We start from the raw sequence: 17,368 nt of genomic DNA on the forward strand, positions 1-17,368 counted from the left end.
TTTATAAAAGTTTTTGTACAATTTTAATTTTTAGTTAATTTTCATAGAAAAAATATACGTTGATTATCCCGGGTTATTATATAGCGAAAAACGTTTCCCCCAAGCTAAGAAGAATTCATCACATCGGGCCAGTGGTTGATAATGTTGTTCAATGCTCCGAACCTTGATAACGCCCAACCTTTATGCATCTGTTTCCGTTTTGAGTTTTCAAGTGCAAATATAAAGCGAAAAAGAGAGAACATTTCAGCAAGGAGCCTCTTATCGGTTGTTTATTTTTTACCGGAAATTACTTTCAACCACAGGTCCCAATTTGTTCACTGTACCGGTGGTGTGCAAAACTGTGTTTGGCGTTTGTCAAATTCCAAAATCGCTCTAATTGGAGTTCGTGACCTTTGGATTGCGCTGTTTAATGTTTTCGTTGTGCACGAATGAAATGCAATACAGTCCATCTTTATCGCCAAGTGTGTAAGATAATGTTGTTATTGTCTCTAGATGGCGTTCAATCTTCTATACACTTACGTATTAGTCGAATTTTTAGTGTTCCGCATTGGAAAGTGTACACTGCTTTGTTCACGCCGGATTCTGTCGGGGAAAGTAAATGCGAAATAATGCTTTCCTACATTCCGGAGTGTAAACCAGCATGACAAATTTGCGGGGTATTTTTAAAATAGTTGTATCAGTGTGCCGGCCAAGATTTGCCCGGCATTTCCGGTTAAGTACATTTCCTGAACACACAAGAAATCGCGTCCAAGGAAAGGAAGCGAACAAGAAAAACGAATGCGAAAGGGTATCGCAAGAGGCTGGTAACTATAAACTTCCTTTTTACTTCATTTCGAACCCCACACAAGTTTCAACTTATAACCGCATACGGTCTGGTTGCATTCCAGACCCTTTCTCGCGCCCAACGTCTTCGGCAAAAACAAAGATTTGTGCACAGCATGGCGACACACAACAGTGGTTGGGGGGTAGGGGGGGTTTTGGAAAATTTTATGGGCGACGCTCTCTACTTATTGGTAGATTTAACCCACCCCTAGGGGTGTTGGAATCCGGCGCGAAAGTGTAAATCGACCGTCTGAGATTGTGATGCGCAAAAACAAAAAAAAAAAGTGCTAGCACTCAATCCGTATGGGCACGATTAAAGATGCGGGCCCTTCTTTAGTAGTTCGGTCGGTAAAGATCAACCAAACGATCGGCGATGCGTGCCTTGTGCACGAGGACGAGCGGTGGAAGGGTTTTGCGTGTGTATTGCCGGATGATGCATCGCTTCTCTTGCCTTTCGCTCACTTGCGCTGTGAGTGTGTTTATGTTTGTGTAAAAATAAAAAATAAAAATCCAGCATCTCATTCACAGACTGTGTTTATACCGGTGCCGGTTCTGATGCGCTTGCGGTTTAATTCTATCCCTGTTGATGTGGTGTGATCTTCTTATGCTCGCTATGGCTTTAAGTTGTGCTGTTGCAAAGTGCGTTTCACTTTCGCAATCAAAACCCATCCACCGGATGTGGATGTGGTAGCCACGTTTTATAGACGCTTACGGGTAGAAGCTTCTAAGGGCAATGGGGGAATGGAGTTTTGTTGGTGTGTGGGCTCCTTTGCCGGAGAGTCAAGTCATCGTTATTATTTTAATGATCGCAATCGAAAACGAAACCTTTACCGATTCTGAATCGGTTGTTCTTTCCGGTGTTAAAAATCATTGGCCCGATGAATTGTTTCGCAGTATCCGGGTGAAATTTATGGGATGGCAGCTTATGGGGTCGGCAAATCTGTATATAGTCGGTCTAGAGTATTCTATTTTTTTTTTTTTTAAATATCGTGCAATGAATAAACAATAAATACTCATTGTTCCATTCGATTCTCCTTGGAAAATGGGTGCCATTTTTTGGAATCATTTGGTATCAAGATGAAGAATTTGCAATTTATTGAACACTTTGTCGCAGATGTTTGCTAGCTTTTTTGTTGTTGTGTTGTCACCGACCGCATAACGATGTTTTCTTATCACTGCACAAATAGCAGTAAATCAAATAAGAACATCAAACTTGAACCGAAATGAAAAATTGCACTCGTTGTGTGTTGCGTTTCAATTATCAATACAGCGATTCTTCACTGAGAGATTCTCTTGGAGATTCTTTTTTAATGTTTTGCTTTGAGTTTTTTTTCATGATGAGTAAATTCTATGTGTGAAGCAAGATTATTGGTTGGGTTTATAACTGTGCATTTTTACTGGAAAATTGAGAAAATAATTTAAACAGTATTAATAAAAAAGAAGAATCCAATTCTTGAATTGTTCAAATTCATATTAAATTCTACTAAAAACCGCTGACCGCTCAGTATTCATGATATGGTTTACCAATGTTTGATTTTATTGGTTGGCCTATACGTTAAGCTGTGCGACTGTCTGAGCACCTCGACAGAACTCACAAACAAAAGCTTGAAGATGTTAAATTGCTTTTGGAACTTTTTCATCATCTGTGAAGTGTCGTTGTCTAGCAGGACGACAGCACACGTCACACGGTCTCATTCCGCAGCTACTCATGCCTTTCATCGGCCTCAAGAACGTTTCACGACCGGTCGAAAAACGTCACGTAATAACGTTTGCATCCTGTGTCTGAAACGACTTCTTCCACCGGATCTGGCGTTTAATTTCACCTCACTTTTCAACGAAGCGATCCCGGACCCTGGGCCCGCGAGAGCCTCTTTCGGTGCTGTCCTTTTTTCCGGGTTTGCTTTTCGCCCGACTTTCGCCACGTTCTGCAACATGGGAAGGGAGGCGATGCCTAAATGACGTTGGCCTGGACGATGATGCACTAACCATCCGGTGCCGGTAGATGCGTGTGCAGAAAAAGGAGTAGAACTCTGCCCTCCGGGGGACCGCTGCAGCAGCACACAGCCCCAGCTAAATGCATTCGCAGTTTAATGGCTTTTGCCGACTAATTACGGGAATGCGAAAATTCTCACGTTCCGGTGCTGTTGATGTCGTTCAGGATCTGAGTTTCTTTTTTTTATAAACTTCTTCTGCGGGGATACTCTGATGCTTCACGATGCTCGGTGCAGCGAGACAGCGAGCATCATTACCAGACGTTGCTGACATCCTGCATGTCCGGCAGGAACACCGGCACGGTGGGCAAACGGTGGCAAACTTTAGGACTTGTTGTTTCATTCTTTTCGCTCGTTTCCTTCCAAGCTTCAAATTTAACGAGGTCGAGCCGGGTTGTTTTTTCAATCGTGTCTCGCACTGTGCTCTAAGAAAATTATCTTATGAATGGTCGAGTAGACTGAATGGAGCGCATAAAAGTTAGAATGGGTTTTGGCGCTTCTCCAAAAGTCGTCCATACGAGGAGGACTCTTTGCTGCTGTTAGGGAGGAGTCTAGCTGTCTATTGCACGACTTCATATTCTTCTGCGTGCGACGGATCAAGAATGTGAAGTTATGTTGCTAAAGTTGTTGGAGTTATCGCATCGAAATGCTTACTGAATCGTTAAAAAAGAGGCCGGTGTACAGGATTCAAACAATGTTTTATGCATATAACTCTAGAATGTTTGGAAACAATTTTAGTTTTTACCAGTGAAATATTTTGCACACTATTCTTTCATCAGGAGTAGCTCTCTTCCTCGCAGATGAGTGTGAGTCATACATGAAGAATGCGCATCAGGAAAGGATTATACTCTGCAGATGTTTGCGAAACCGGTTTTTTGCGATCCACATTTGATGTAGTAAAATTGAAACTTGGATCAAACAAAATAAGAATATCGTAAGAAGCACCAAATAAGGTTTTTTTTTCTTGAGGACTTATTATACCATCTTATAATGCTATACAAGTAAGAAAGTTGCTACATTTCATATTAATAACTTATTCTAATGAAACGCCAAAGACTTAACATTACGTTTCCGAGCTTTTGTTAAGTTCTTTGTATGAAGTTGTTTCTGAAATTTTGTAAAATTTATTAAACTCCTGATGCTTGTTGAATACTATGTGCTCGACGGCACACATCACACACTATTTCTTGACACACATCACGTGGAAATATGTTTTGTTATTGTTTGTGCGTTCCGATTACGTCAAAATTATCATTTATAAGCGCCGCAAATGCAAAAAGCATCACATTAATCAGCTCAGCCAGTCGTTTCTACTTTGCCCTTGACAGAAGGAGAAGATTAATCTGCTGCAATGTTGAACGATGCAGCCCATTTTGTTAACACAAAATTGTTTCATTCATTAGTGGTGAGCTATGGCGAACTTTAAAGAAAGACGGCGAGAAATGCTACTGAAATGGCTAATTGTTTTAAATTTATTTGCCCACCCGACGATCTCCCTTCCTCTCGGTTGTGGTCGGACTGCAGTCGGATGATGATACTTTTGATGATTTGTTTGATTTAGATGCAGCATATCAGACGACGGGTGCATTTCTAGCGACACACAGTAGCTGTCTGGGGAAGATTTCTGTAGGACCCAAACGGTACCCACTCCCACACGCACGTACGCCTCCGCTTATCTTCGCGCTCATTAGATGGGGTTAACCATCATGTTTCATGTTTTATGAATTATGTGTGAAGGGAGAAGAATTATTCAACTGTCGTCGAGTGATTTGTGAGGTTTGGTGGATGGCATTCTTTAGCGAGGAAGCAGAACAGCAGACGGGACACACTCCGAAAGACTAGATTTCCCATGCAAGATGACAACGCCGGGGTTGGAGATAGTGCTGGGAAAACTCCACACGAAAGTGCGGTGAATGTAATCAAAACCGCAGCAATATTAAATGCGTATTTTATCAGAATGGAAACTAAAACAATCCCTCGTCGTCACGATTGTGCTGGCTGGGTGGCTTAAGCCTGTCATAAGGAAAAGCCCTACCGTCAAGCGATGGCATCACAGTCTCGAGGGCGACACGAAATTGCCACTCGCCACTGGTGGAATTAATTGAAACCGGAAATGCTTAATTTAAAGCTGACTCTTCAACATTTCGCGAGTCGCCCTCCTTCCTTCACTCCATCACACGGTGGCCGTGCCTAGCCGTGGTTCAATTTCTGATGATGATGAATTTTCAGCCAATGTGGTCAGCCGCGTCACCCTTCTTCAGTGAGGCAATTGGAAAGGAAATTTTAATAAAGCGAAAACTGCAACAGATTTCATTGATGGTCATCATTCCCGGGTGCTGGGGGTGGGGAACGATGCGTGCGATGTGTTTCGTATTGGGAAAGAAGAAGTGACGGGACACACCTCCCTCCTCCCGCACGGAGGGTGGTTGCGTCGCATAAAACTGTTGTGATTGATTTATGGGCTACAGTTTGTGATTTTTAATTGCCACCACGGCGGCGCTGTGGATCGGCTTGGGTGGACCCATCGGCATTGTGGCCCTCGGCCAGGGTTAGCGCTGATGCATGCATTTTAAAGCTACCACCGCAAGCCAGGGAGCAGCAGCAGCAGCAGCAAGATCGCAGATGTGTAAGTGAGTAGATGCTTAAAATCCACGTTTGAAAGATGGCCACGTGCGCCCTTTCCTTCCCACACCCCCTTCACTAGGCGTGTTTAGGCAGCAGCACATATTCACAGCCACAGCTTCGTTTTCGTATTTCGAAGTATAATTTTAATTGTTTCCAGCTTCTTTACATCTAATGACGCTCGCAACTGGTAGTTAGATTGGAAGTGAAGAAACGGTTCGAATAAAAAAAAAAAAATACGAAAAGCACTTTTCCGCACCGTGGGTCAGCTGAATTACAAATCATATTTTGATGATGATTGCCGAAAGTGGCGCACATTTGAATGGAGCTGCGTACATGTTGATTTATTCTACGCTGCTATGAAATGTTTGGGATAATGTTTATTCCCTAGGTTGGATTGTTTCACAACGCTTTAAAAATTAGTTAGGATTTATTAAAGTTTATATTGTCTGTGCTTTGAAATGGCATTGATGATAAGTCGTGTAGAATGTATAATATTTACATAGATTTTATTACAAAGGTTAAAGATTGGATTTAATTAGAATGCTTCTCAGCTATAACTAATGAAATCATAAAAAAACATTTTCCCTTAAAAACATAAATGGCAGTGTACATAAATTGTTCAAGCATGGAGCAATGAACTCATCACGATGCTCCGTGCCCCAAACTGACAGCAAAGGAATATGTTGAATATGTTCCGCAAAACTGTTCGTTGGAAAATGGGGCCACCCGGAACAGAACCGGACGTCTCCCCATCCACATAATTTCCACGATGACAGAACGAAGTCAGGGGAGGGGGGAGGAAAAGTAGAACAGTGTTGGAGCGTGGCTTCCTGGTACAAAACCCCACCGGTAAAGGAGACAATGATATGGGCTGCTGTTGGATCGTAGCCAAAAAGGTGTGACTGCTGCCATCGGTTGGAGGTGGCTGGAAGGTGTTGAGGGGAAAGAATGAACACACTATAGCGGCATTTATGACACCGCGAAACCATTCATTGAAACATGTCTGTATGAAGCACACTATTAAATAACGTGTTCGGGTGAATCTGCTTCCGTAAGTTTGTCTCTGTGTTTTCCTTAAATTGATTATATTGTTTTAAAATTTTTGTTATCGCATGCATCTATGCTTCACGAGGAAATCGAGCTTCAATCGTTAATTAAGAGTTGTTTTAAAACATTATTTGTGTATCGTTCTATTTCACCTACGCTTGTATGTGCGTTCATCACTTTTGACATGACTGTACGCACCGGTTGTGGTGGTGTGTGTTTCAAACAGAAAATGAAATGACTACAATAGCATTATGACAAACCATCGAACTTGGTACAGTTCTCCATGGACCCGTGTGGCTGAAATGACGCGTGTGCGCTGACTCGTGACCACGAAAGTGAATCCAAGCGTGTGTGTTGTTGCAATGGCACATAATGCGTGATTTACGTTGCGCGGTTATATTAATTACGCTCGGTCTGGGGCTCTCCATTTGCCTCTCTTCTTTTAATTGTTTCATGTCAATCATTATACCGGATGTGGTTGATTTTATTTATTTTTTCCTTGTTTTAGATGCTCTTAAAACTTTTTTATCTTTCCACCTTTTTATCTTTTTTTTGGTAACATTTTTACATGATTGGTAATATGACATGCCCTGGCCTGTACAAGCACCATTGAAACTAATTTGTGGCCTTTAACAACAAAAACAAACTTGCTCGGAAAGGAAATGTTGCCTTCAGAAAGTAGTTTTAATTAGCACAAAAATGCAGCCCAACTTCAAGTTCCCAGCTATAAACAAATGAAACTGATTGACAAGCTCAAAATTGAGTCAAATTTCTGTTTACTTTAACAAGAAGGTTAATCCTTTCGGGACAAACTGTTGTTTCAAATGCTCTGTGTACTAAATCGGTCGTGTTGTTTTTCTTTTTATCTCCATTTCTTTTGGATGCGTACTGCTCGCGATAAATCGATTTCGATGGGCTTCTGAGGAGGAGGGTGTTGCATGAAGAGAAGTTAGCTTTATTGATCAGGTGGGGCGTACATACACCCACGCCAAATGAAATAGTGAGTGAGCTGAATTCATTAATAGAAATTGAGAGCGAAATGAAAGTGGTACAGGCACTGGTACAGCTGGGGTGTTCGTGTGTCTTTGACGGTTCGTTTGTTTTTACTTTAAGCTTTTTTTTTAAGTAAACTATTTTTCCTTTTTCTGACCATTACAGGCAGTGAAATTTGTGTCAATTCATTTCTTTTTTGCTCAATTTTTAAAAAGAAAGTGTAATATGTTTTATAAAACATTTAAATGTTTCATACAATCTGCAAACAATAATCCCGAGATGCTACAGAATACAATCCCGATGCGGTATTTGTATTCTAGAGCAAAAAAGGGTATTACTCATCATGTGTGTTTTTTTTTTAACACTTAGGAGATGTTGTACGCAAAGATTAAAATGTCTTCCAGCAGTACAGCAACAGAGAGACACTTTGGCAGCAGACATTCAACAGCGGTGGCGGTACGCGACAGTCGATCAAGATAGCAATTAAAGACGATCGGCCGAGGTTGACACGGTTGTTTCTTTTACCGACGCCCACACGTTGAACGATATTTCTTTTTTGAAAGCGGCTTTATTTTGTTCCAGCGAGAGATGGTGACGGATGCAAGTTTATTTTTACAATTTTGCCCTTCTTGAAAAGCGACAGGAATTGTAAGCTTCACTGCTTTTTTGAATAAATCATCTGTCACCGTGATTCATTCGTCGTTTTGCGTACGTTTCGGTAAAATTTATTCCGATTGTGTTGTTTTTCGGGGATGAACTAAAGCCAGGAACATAGCATTAACGTATGCAACACAATGGTTTTCCATCAAAAGGAACGATCGCGATCGGATGGTGGTGGGTGATGATGATGTGTGTTTCTGAATGGAATAATAAACCGTCGGTCTTTTGCGGGAGGCATCGAACATCGAAGTGTTCTTTAGCTGTCCATCAACTGTGGAGTAACAAAATCAAACACGACTAAAAAGTGTAAGCAAGTGTGAGGAAACCGAACATCTGGCTATTAGGAAAAATCCAAAACTATAGTTTGCTGGTAGAACTCTGCCTCGAAACCCACCGCCGGCTTGAAAAGTGTTAAAGAAACAAATGAGGAATCACTCGATAGCGAAAACAAAAAAAAAACCCAACCGCTTCTAGCAGCATATGTTTTAAAGGGGTTTACTTCCGTGCGGTATTTTGTGTGTGGTAGAACAGACGGGCGGGCAGCGTTAATTTGCATGAATATTCCAAAAAGCTCACATAAATGTTTTATTAGGACGATTCTCCTCAACGTTCGACAGTTTTCAGCAGTAATGGGTCAAAATAGTGTATTTTATTTCCCCCTTAAAATTTAACCGCTACGTCCACCTTTTAATATTTGGCCGGACTCCCGATGGTGTTATTCCCAGTGGGTTTACGAGTTTAGTTACACTAACCACGTTGGGCCACTTGGGAGCAGAATTAATTTAGCTCATCGCGCAAGGTAACAGAAGAGCTTCGTACTTTTCGAACAGAGTTTTTCATATCAACCCTTGTTATTGGGTGGATTTACTGAGAATAATCCCTAAAAAACTCTTTCCAAACGCTCGGACATTAATTTGTAGTCTGTTAATTGCGTCGTGCGTGTGTGAATGCGTCGATGAGGGAGCGTATCGAATTAGATATGTATCTCGTCTTCACATCTATCCATTAGAGACAGTTTGCCTCATCCATCCCGGGCCCCAACATATGGGCAAACTCGTGGTCTGACACTAGCTTGACCAGTTCGCTTTCCCTTTGCGTGCATGGTGATGCTCATCAGCACGAAACAATAGAAAACAAAGGGAACAAGTCAGGAATTGCACAGGAAAACAAAAATGCTGGTCAGTAGTACGGGCGACGGTCGAGCTGGAATTGAACATTTCCACGGGAAAACAAATGCTCAAAATCATTTGCGTATCGAGTTTTGTGGCTAGGTTTCGCAATGCGTGTGGCGCACTAATGGTTGTTTCGGTGTTGAAAATTCATGCTGGTACAATCTGCATTGAATGGTTGAAAAATGAAAAGTTATTCCAAGTGCCACTCGCTGAACGAGGGAATAAAATGTGGTACAAATGTAAGGGAAATTAAAAAAGCTCTCCGACATAAAGATAAATGGCCTGAAGATGTTTGGTGGTTCATCTTGCTGATACAAAAAAAAGCTACTTATGAATGCGCTTTTTTCGTTGTTGCTGTTGTTGATTTCTTCCCATCAAGATGGAACCATTCGTGGGTGAGGAAGGATTTCATAATCGCATCGCGTGTCTGTCACTTCCAGTCCAGTTCTTCATTTGCACAAATTTACGCAGAGCCACCAGATTAACGATCGTGCGTTGCTGGTTGAAGGTTTTCCACGCTAAGTGGAAAATGATTAGCTTAATCTTTCTCGAGATAAACTTCGTAAGATAGAGGAAAGCCCCGCAGAGCGGAAATACGATGCATTTTTAATTAGCCGATAGTGGTGTCGGTGGACGGAGGCGCGGGCGCACACTATGAGAATTAGTAGAATCGTTTTAGTGAACTTGTCGTCGGTCATCATCGGTCATCGGGGTTGAGATTTCATCGGCCGTTCAGTCATTCGCTTGTAAGTATGCTGTAATAACGTAGTAGCAGCAAAAGCACGTGGGGTGTACAGCTATAATGAAACAAAGTTTCACAACATCAATCGCTCGCGTTTACTGATAATCTCGCGACGGAAGGTCGAAGATGATCTACACGGTGCATCGTTGGTGTTATCACTAATTATGTAAAGCCAGTATTATACTATTCCCTTGTTAAGTGTGTGGAGTTGCAAGTCCGAGTGACTGGAACGCGATGGAGCGTTTAATCGTTAGTTTAATGGCATTGCTACTGTAGACTGTAATTTAAATCGACTGATTAAAAGCACTTGCCTTGGAATTATGTCAATTGTTTGAACTTATCATTTAATTAACGTTCTAATGGAATGTGTACAAAGTGGAGAGCTGTCTCTGCTCTGTTTGCTTAATGAGATTCAGAAAATCTTAGACAGGAGTACGGGAGGAACAAAGTTCTCGATGCAAGCTCTTCCGAGTACCATTTACGTTATGTGCTTTTTACGTGTAGTTCTTAGTTCCAAAAGGGTGCGAAATAAATATCTTTCAAATATTTCCACTTTCAACATTGTGGCATAATTTAAATGTGTGGAAATTATATAAATCAAGATTAACATGTTCCAAATATTAATTATCAATAATAATAAAGCCGGATTAAAAGTCTGCCGTTGTTCCATCCTGTGTTTTTGAGTGGATTTTCTTCCATTTTATGGCAAGCATAATTTGCGTTATCGTAGTGCTCTTCCAAAATAATAATCCCTCAAACAGCAGTAAATCTTTGTTCACCTGTTCAAAATGGATCGAAGATTGATTCGGACAGCAATAAAATGTTACGATTTACTATTCGTACTGCACAATACAAACGTAGGACACACTGCTTCAAGATTTACATAGTGAAGGAGCGTGGGGTGGGTTTTTTTCAAAGCGATTTTATTAATATTTGTTGACACAATCATGCGTGTAAAATGCTAATTAGTCCATTTGGAATGGTTTCATGCCGCGCGCGTGTGTGTGTGTGTCGTGGGTCTGATTGGTGTCGCAGCCACCATAAAAATGTCATCCCATAAAACGTGACCAGTTCGCCCTTAGAGTGTCGTTTGCCCTGTCACCACACTTCCCGCTGGTCTTTTGCCACTGATTTCTTCGATCACCGGAGCGAATAGCGCAAACCCGGGAAGGTTTCGTACCGAACGGCAGGGAACAAGGTGTTGTGGGCGTGCGTATTTAGTGAACATAGTAATCGTGAATCATCCAACCGCGCTGGGGAAGAGCAAAACGTCGGAAGACTGGCGGGACGATCAAGCAAGTGGTAGCGTTTAGACGAGCAAAATGAAGCTTCATAAATATCACATTTAAATTTGCGTCACCTTGTGTATCCGTGTGTGTGTGGGGGTGAATCATCATCATGAGCCGAAGGGATCAATTGTGTCTGACATCATTTTGAAAGTGATTCGCTTTGAGTGACGGTTTTGAAGAAGGTAGTACTCGTGAGCATTATTCTTTTGTAGCATAAGCTGATCTGATGTTAAAGGTCACCCTACTCGAGAACACTCGTGTACTTGTTAATGCTGAAATGAGTGCGTTAACACGCACACACGCGAGAAGTTGATCGCTTCATTTGCAGTCTTCCTCCGTCTCAGTAATCTTCATTTGTTTTCGCGTCGTGGCGCATAATCGACAGCTTGAATAGTTTTATGACTGAGACAGAGAAAGAAAAAAGACAACCATTATCAGCTGTATTTACAAAATGGAAGGGATCTCTTTGTCATTTGTGATTTAGTCCTATTGCGTAGACGTAGAACGCGGTTTGTGAAGCGTGAGCATCAAGTTTTTTTTTTTATAGTGTTTAGCTTGATTAGTGGCAGTAAAAATACAGCGAAAATTTACAGCTTTCCTTCCTTATCTAAGTTATTTATAGACATAATCTGTTTCTGAAGCTTCATTCCCTTCAATTGTGAAACTTTGCACGAAATTTGGTAACTCCTCGCACATTTAACATAGACAAAACCAAACCAAAAGTAACGCTTCGAGCGCGGTGCCAATTTCGTCGGTTATTTGTTTTTCGCCCTGGAGCTATCTGGTTTCGCATTTCGGGCGGTAATCTTCCACTTAGTATGTCAATGTCAGAACTGAGCGCGCAGACAACTGCGGCAGAAGGAATCGGAGTTCGATCACATGGAAATAAAGGCTAACGGTTCGATTGCATCATGGTGCGACTGCAACAAAACAAAAAAAAACGAAAAATACGAAAAGATTTCATTCGAAGGGATTGTGGCCTCGGGCCGTCAGTCAATGAAGAGTCAATGACTTGGACAAAAAAGCAGGAAAAGGGAACAGCATTTTTCTATCCTGAGAAATCAGAAATTTGGTACACACGCGCGCGCGATCCCCGTAGTAACACGAACATTGTGGAGAGGATCATCTCATCGCAACTCATCCTTTCACGAAAGCCATTTAGATGTTATTGGATAATTATCATTATTTCCAAATCTTTCATCTTTTCCGGTGTTTTGGTGTGTTTTATGGAAGATTTTTGGGGTTTTTTTTTCTATCGGGTTTTTGCGTATTCTTTTCGCTTTTAGTGGTGGGAAAGTTTGAACATTAGAGAAGCAGTTTTGCACGCCATTGGAAGGTAACAAGGAAATTTCCATTGCTCCGTGTTTCTGATGGGTTTTCCCATGTATAATGTTTGTTTTCGGTGTTTGGTGTTTTTTTTTGTTGGAATAAATTTTTGTTGTAAACAAGATTGTCGCTCAAGTTTTTAGCATCGTTTTATTTAAGAGTTAATTATTTCATTTTAGTTTATTTGTTTTCTATTTTATTTCCTTTTCTGTATTTGTTTGTATTCCTGTATGTTTTTTTTTTAAATTTCTTGTATTAATTTGTTACTTTTATTTTGTTTATGGTTCTTATATATTCTTCTTTTTTAATTACTTTACGAATACATATGTTTAGTCATTACTTTCCATTTAGATTCATTTTTACTTTAGACTTTTCTCTTTCGTATTCTGTTGTTAGTTATTTATTAATAATAAATTAATGGTTTGTTTTATTTTCTTTTCAGGTAAGTTCCGCTTGATTTTAGTTGCGATCGTTGTAGAGGACTAAAAAGGTAGTTTTTAAACTTGTTCTTGTAAAGTCTTATCCGTTTTTTATGATATTGCATTAAAACGGAAACAAATTGAAACAATTCACGTGCAAATGAAACGTCCTTGGATGCATGCAAAATATAAAATTTCTACAAGCAATTACTTTAACTATGATACAATTTGGATTTACTTTCACCGCTTTTGATTCTCTCAAGCGTAAAATATGAGTTCGATAAGTACTGGGTTGTTGGAACGTGCTACCGAATCCAATACCACACCGCTTTCTAGAAAACGCATATCAAAGTTGCATCAAAATTGCGTTCATCGCTTAGATGAAAAGCCATTCAACCAACCGCTAGAGATTAAATGCTTTTCCTATGGCCGGCGGTGCTACGACAGTAGTTGCAACCACAATTGGCGGATGCAGCAGCGCCCCCGCCGAAGCATTACAAATTTCTTTTCCACTGAAAATGCGCACATCATAAAAGGATCGGTTTTTGCGAAATCTCCCAACAGCCATGCGTTACTGAAGCGTGTTTGCAATAGTCGCCGCAATGTCGAGGGATCGATTAGTGCTTTCGGCCTGTGTCTTCTTCACGGTGAAGTGACGGTTGACTTGTTGTTGTGTGCAGTGGAGGTGAAGTTCGCTATTGCGAATCCTATCATCATGACCGACTAACCGTGACCACTTTGGGATGGGGTTGGTATTGATTGGGGTACTCGTGGAAAAATGCGTAAAGGTGTACGCCTCCATAGCTAGCTAATCCTGGTGCTGCAATACGAAAGAAAGTGAATTATTTAGCATTCCCAATTCAGGAGATAATCTGTGTCGTACGCGTGACGTGTTTCAAGAATTTTATTTCGTTTTTTTTTGAAGAAAAAAGGAGCGGAAAATGCACATGAAGGTTCTAAAATTGAAAGTACATCAAAGCAAGCTAAGGAAAAGGGCAGAAAGTGTGATTTTTGTTGTGCTTTTTTGTACCAAATTCAACTTATTTAACCCATCCTAACAAGCTTTGATTTAAGAGCCATCGAAATCTGTTAGCGTAACGAGAGGTGAGAAATGCTCGAGAAACGGTCAACCGAATCGAAGCGCAAATCAAATCAAGCGGCTCAAACGCGCACCACGCATTAATGGCGCGCTATCTGGGGGTGTGTGTGTGCACACGCTTTTCGAGGCTGCGGTCCGGTGTGGCGTTAGCCGCAATCCGTGGCTTTCCAATGTTGCGCGACACGCCTCGCGGCGTCCGCGAAAAACAGCTTTCCTCCTTCTCTTTTACCTTGCGCGAACAAAGTCACGAAAAAAAAAACGCACACTTGCGATCCATTTGGAGGTCTCTTCTCCGGCTGGCGTCGATGACCCAGTTTTTGGCGGGGGCTGAATTTTGTTTTCTTTGCATTTCCATTTCTCCTAAGCGCGCGCGTGGGGGATGCTCGCGCTTGCCTTGCGAGAGTGTGTTTGCGGTGGATTCCTGCACCCATTTCACCGTACGTGCGCTTCACGCGTTCAAAAACATGTGCTGGATAAAGAAGGCACAAAAAAAAATCCCAAGCTGCATGAAATGCTCACACGCAGAGAATCAATTCAGGCTTTTTTGTGCTGTGTTTTTTCTTCTCCCGGTTGTGTCTCCCCGAGCACACAAGCCAGGAGGAGCTGCAGCAGCCGCGTGTACATGTTTGCCGATGTTCCATCGTTCTGGCATTTAAATGTTCTGTTGTGGCGAACAGTTTTTTTTTTTCATGTGTTGCTCCTGCTACCGGCATGCATGTACTACAGACGTACGCAATAACGCATGCAATGAGCGTCAAATTATGCAGCAAATAGTGTACCACCAACTTCTCTCTCGGCTTTCGATAGTGTTGGTGTGGTACGGCTTGGTGTGGAATGCTGCGTGCGTAACGCGCGCCGAACGTTTCGCGTGGCTTATTGTGTGTACGCATAAATAAATGATTTAATGATTTAACTTTCGCACTCTAGTGTTTGGGGTGTGTTCGTGTGTGATATTGGTTTTTTGCTGCGTTTGGTAAATAAATTGTGCACGCGAACTACCCCCCTCCCCCCCACACACAGGTGGGTAGGGCAATTTGTTGCGGGTCACTCACATGCCAAGAACACTCAGCGGTGGAAGGTTATGCAAAATGGAGTTTGGAACAGAGCCAATGATTTTTATTAAATTTTTATCGATTTTAATTTTTGCTGTGTAATTTATTATTTATTTGATAAATTTATTTGGTGGAAAAAATAAACCTAACCAAAACCAAAAAACCGTTCGGTGCCGAGAGCGAATCAGTGAAATTTCCTGCGGCCCTACAATGTCACCATCGCAATTAGCAAAAAATGGTGGCGAAGGTGCTAGCTAATAAATTTATATTTCCACAATTTTCCATCTATTGATTAGGACAATGAGTGTATAATCGTCTGAAATAATACCTTATCCTAGTTAACTAATTAAATAAAAACAAAAAATGGAGACCATGTACAAAGTACAATGAATATTTAAGAACTTCTACAACCCCTAAAGATGTCATTTTAATCTAAATATTTTATAGATGGTTTAAATGAATTTGGAACTGATAAAAGGAAGAATATCTTCCTTTTCTTTATATCCTTTTTATTCAGTTCGTTTCAGTTTTTATTCAATAAATTAAAAACAATTGTAATATAAAAGAGAAAATTCTCACGGTAATGTGTGGTTATTTTTTTAAATGAAATTATAGCCCTTTAATGCAACCATCACCGAATCACACGACCCACTAATAGGTTCATTTTCTTATTTTTTTACACCTTCTACGGTGACGGTGCCTTGTGCGCCCGAACAGCAAAGCGTATCGAAAAAAATTAATAAATCGTAACGCAGACAATTTCTCACCGAAAATATCTGGAGCATCCCTAATGGTTCTCTCCTCCAGTAGTAGCAGCAACGCGGGGCAGACAGCGTGGGAAGATGCAATCAGTACCGGACCTAGCGGTACTTTCTGTCGCCAAGAACGTCACTACTTAGCCAAACCGGGCGGCCTAGGCCCACCCTTGTGCTTTCCGCTTTTTTCCATCTCTTCCGCACTTATAAAAAAACGCCCTATGATCATTCCGAAGGGTCTGTTAGTTTCATTAGTCCCTAAAATGTGCAAGCTTTCGATCTGTGTGCTACGGGCAACCGGGTGAACTAAGGCGAACGAAGGAAAAACAGAACGACACACCTCTCGGAATCGTTAATAACGATGTTCGGTAGCCGGCTGGTTGCGGAAAGGATTCAAAGAGAGGAAGCACTTTTCGACGCTTCTTGAGTGCGTTCGGCGTACATAGTGCCGGCCACCCCTGTGCTGCTTTCTTTCAGCGCTCTCACAACAAGGAGTGTATAATTTCGAATCTCTTCGGCAGCGCACGCAAATGTGTGCCGATTGGAGGGGGTTTGGGGATGAAATATTCTTTCTCCCCTGTGTACTGTTGCAGCAGTGTGCCAACGAGACGACGAACCCTTTCCGGTTCCATCTCGTACGCGTCCACTGGACACGCTTGCGGTAGATAATGATCATGCTTTTGTAGGAAGCGTCTGCAACGGGCCGGGTTACACAGTACGAAAGCGCGCTCACCGAAAAAGTCCCTTCGATTATTTCGTGTTTTTCGGGAGTCTGCTTCCTGCACTGGAGTTTGTTGTTGATACACCTTACGGTATCAGCTTTTGCGGCATATGACACGTACCATACTGCGCAAAAAGTCACCAACTTCGGATGATATGGCGAGACACGAGACAGGAAGTGTCGAACGTTGTGTGGATGCTGATGTCCAGCTGCTTCGTGTGCCGGTTTCTTCGGTTTTTGTTGGCTGCATCCCCAAGTTCAAAGCTGCCCGTTGTTGGCGAAGAAACGATACACGGACTGTGACCGGTTTTGTGTACGGTCGAGAAAGCAAAACGCGAAATGAACTTCATCTCGTGGATGGGTCGCGGAAAACCTGTTAGTGAAAATAATGGTTCCCGGTAGTGGACATCGAAGTTGTTGCTGTTGTTGTGGACTGCCTCTTCCTCGAAACAGTGAATTACGTGCGTAGGTTTTTTTTTGCGCTACTCCCTGCGGGTCAGTTTATGTTCACCTGCTTGGTGCCGCGCTGTTGTTGATGATTAAAAATGGATGATTTTGTTGTTTTCATATCATTTTGCAGGGGTTTTCGATCACAATAACAGTTAAGTTTTTTCGATAGATTTCCTAATTTTGATCATTGTTCCTAATTCAGCTG

General features: G+C 41.7%; 1 protein-coding gene across 1 annotated transcript in view; it reads left to right on the forward strand.

Moving 5' to 3' along the window:
• Window positions 1-17,368, forward strand: part of LOC128714585 (signal-induced proliferation-associated 1-like protein 2) — an 81,365-nt gene that overhangs the window by 19,147 nt on the left and 44,850 nt on the right. The window lies entirely within an intron of this gene.

This window comes from Anopheles marshallii, chromosome 3, assembly GCF_943734725.1.
Source record: "Anopheles marshallii chromosome 3, idAnoMarsDA_429_01, whole genome shotgun sequence".
NCBI classification, from domain to species: domain Eukaryota; kingdom Metazoa; phylum Arthropoda; class Insecta; order Diptera; family Culicidae; genus Anopheles; species Anopheles marshallii.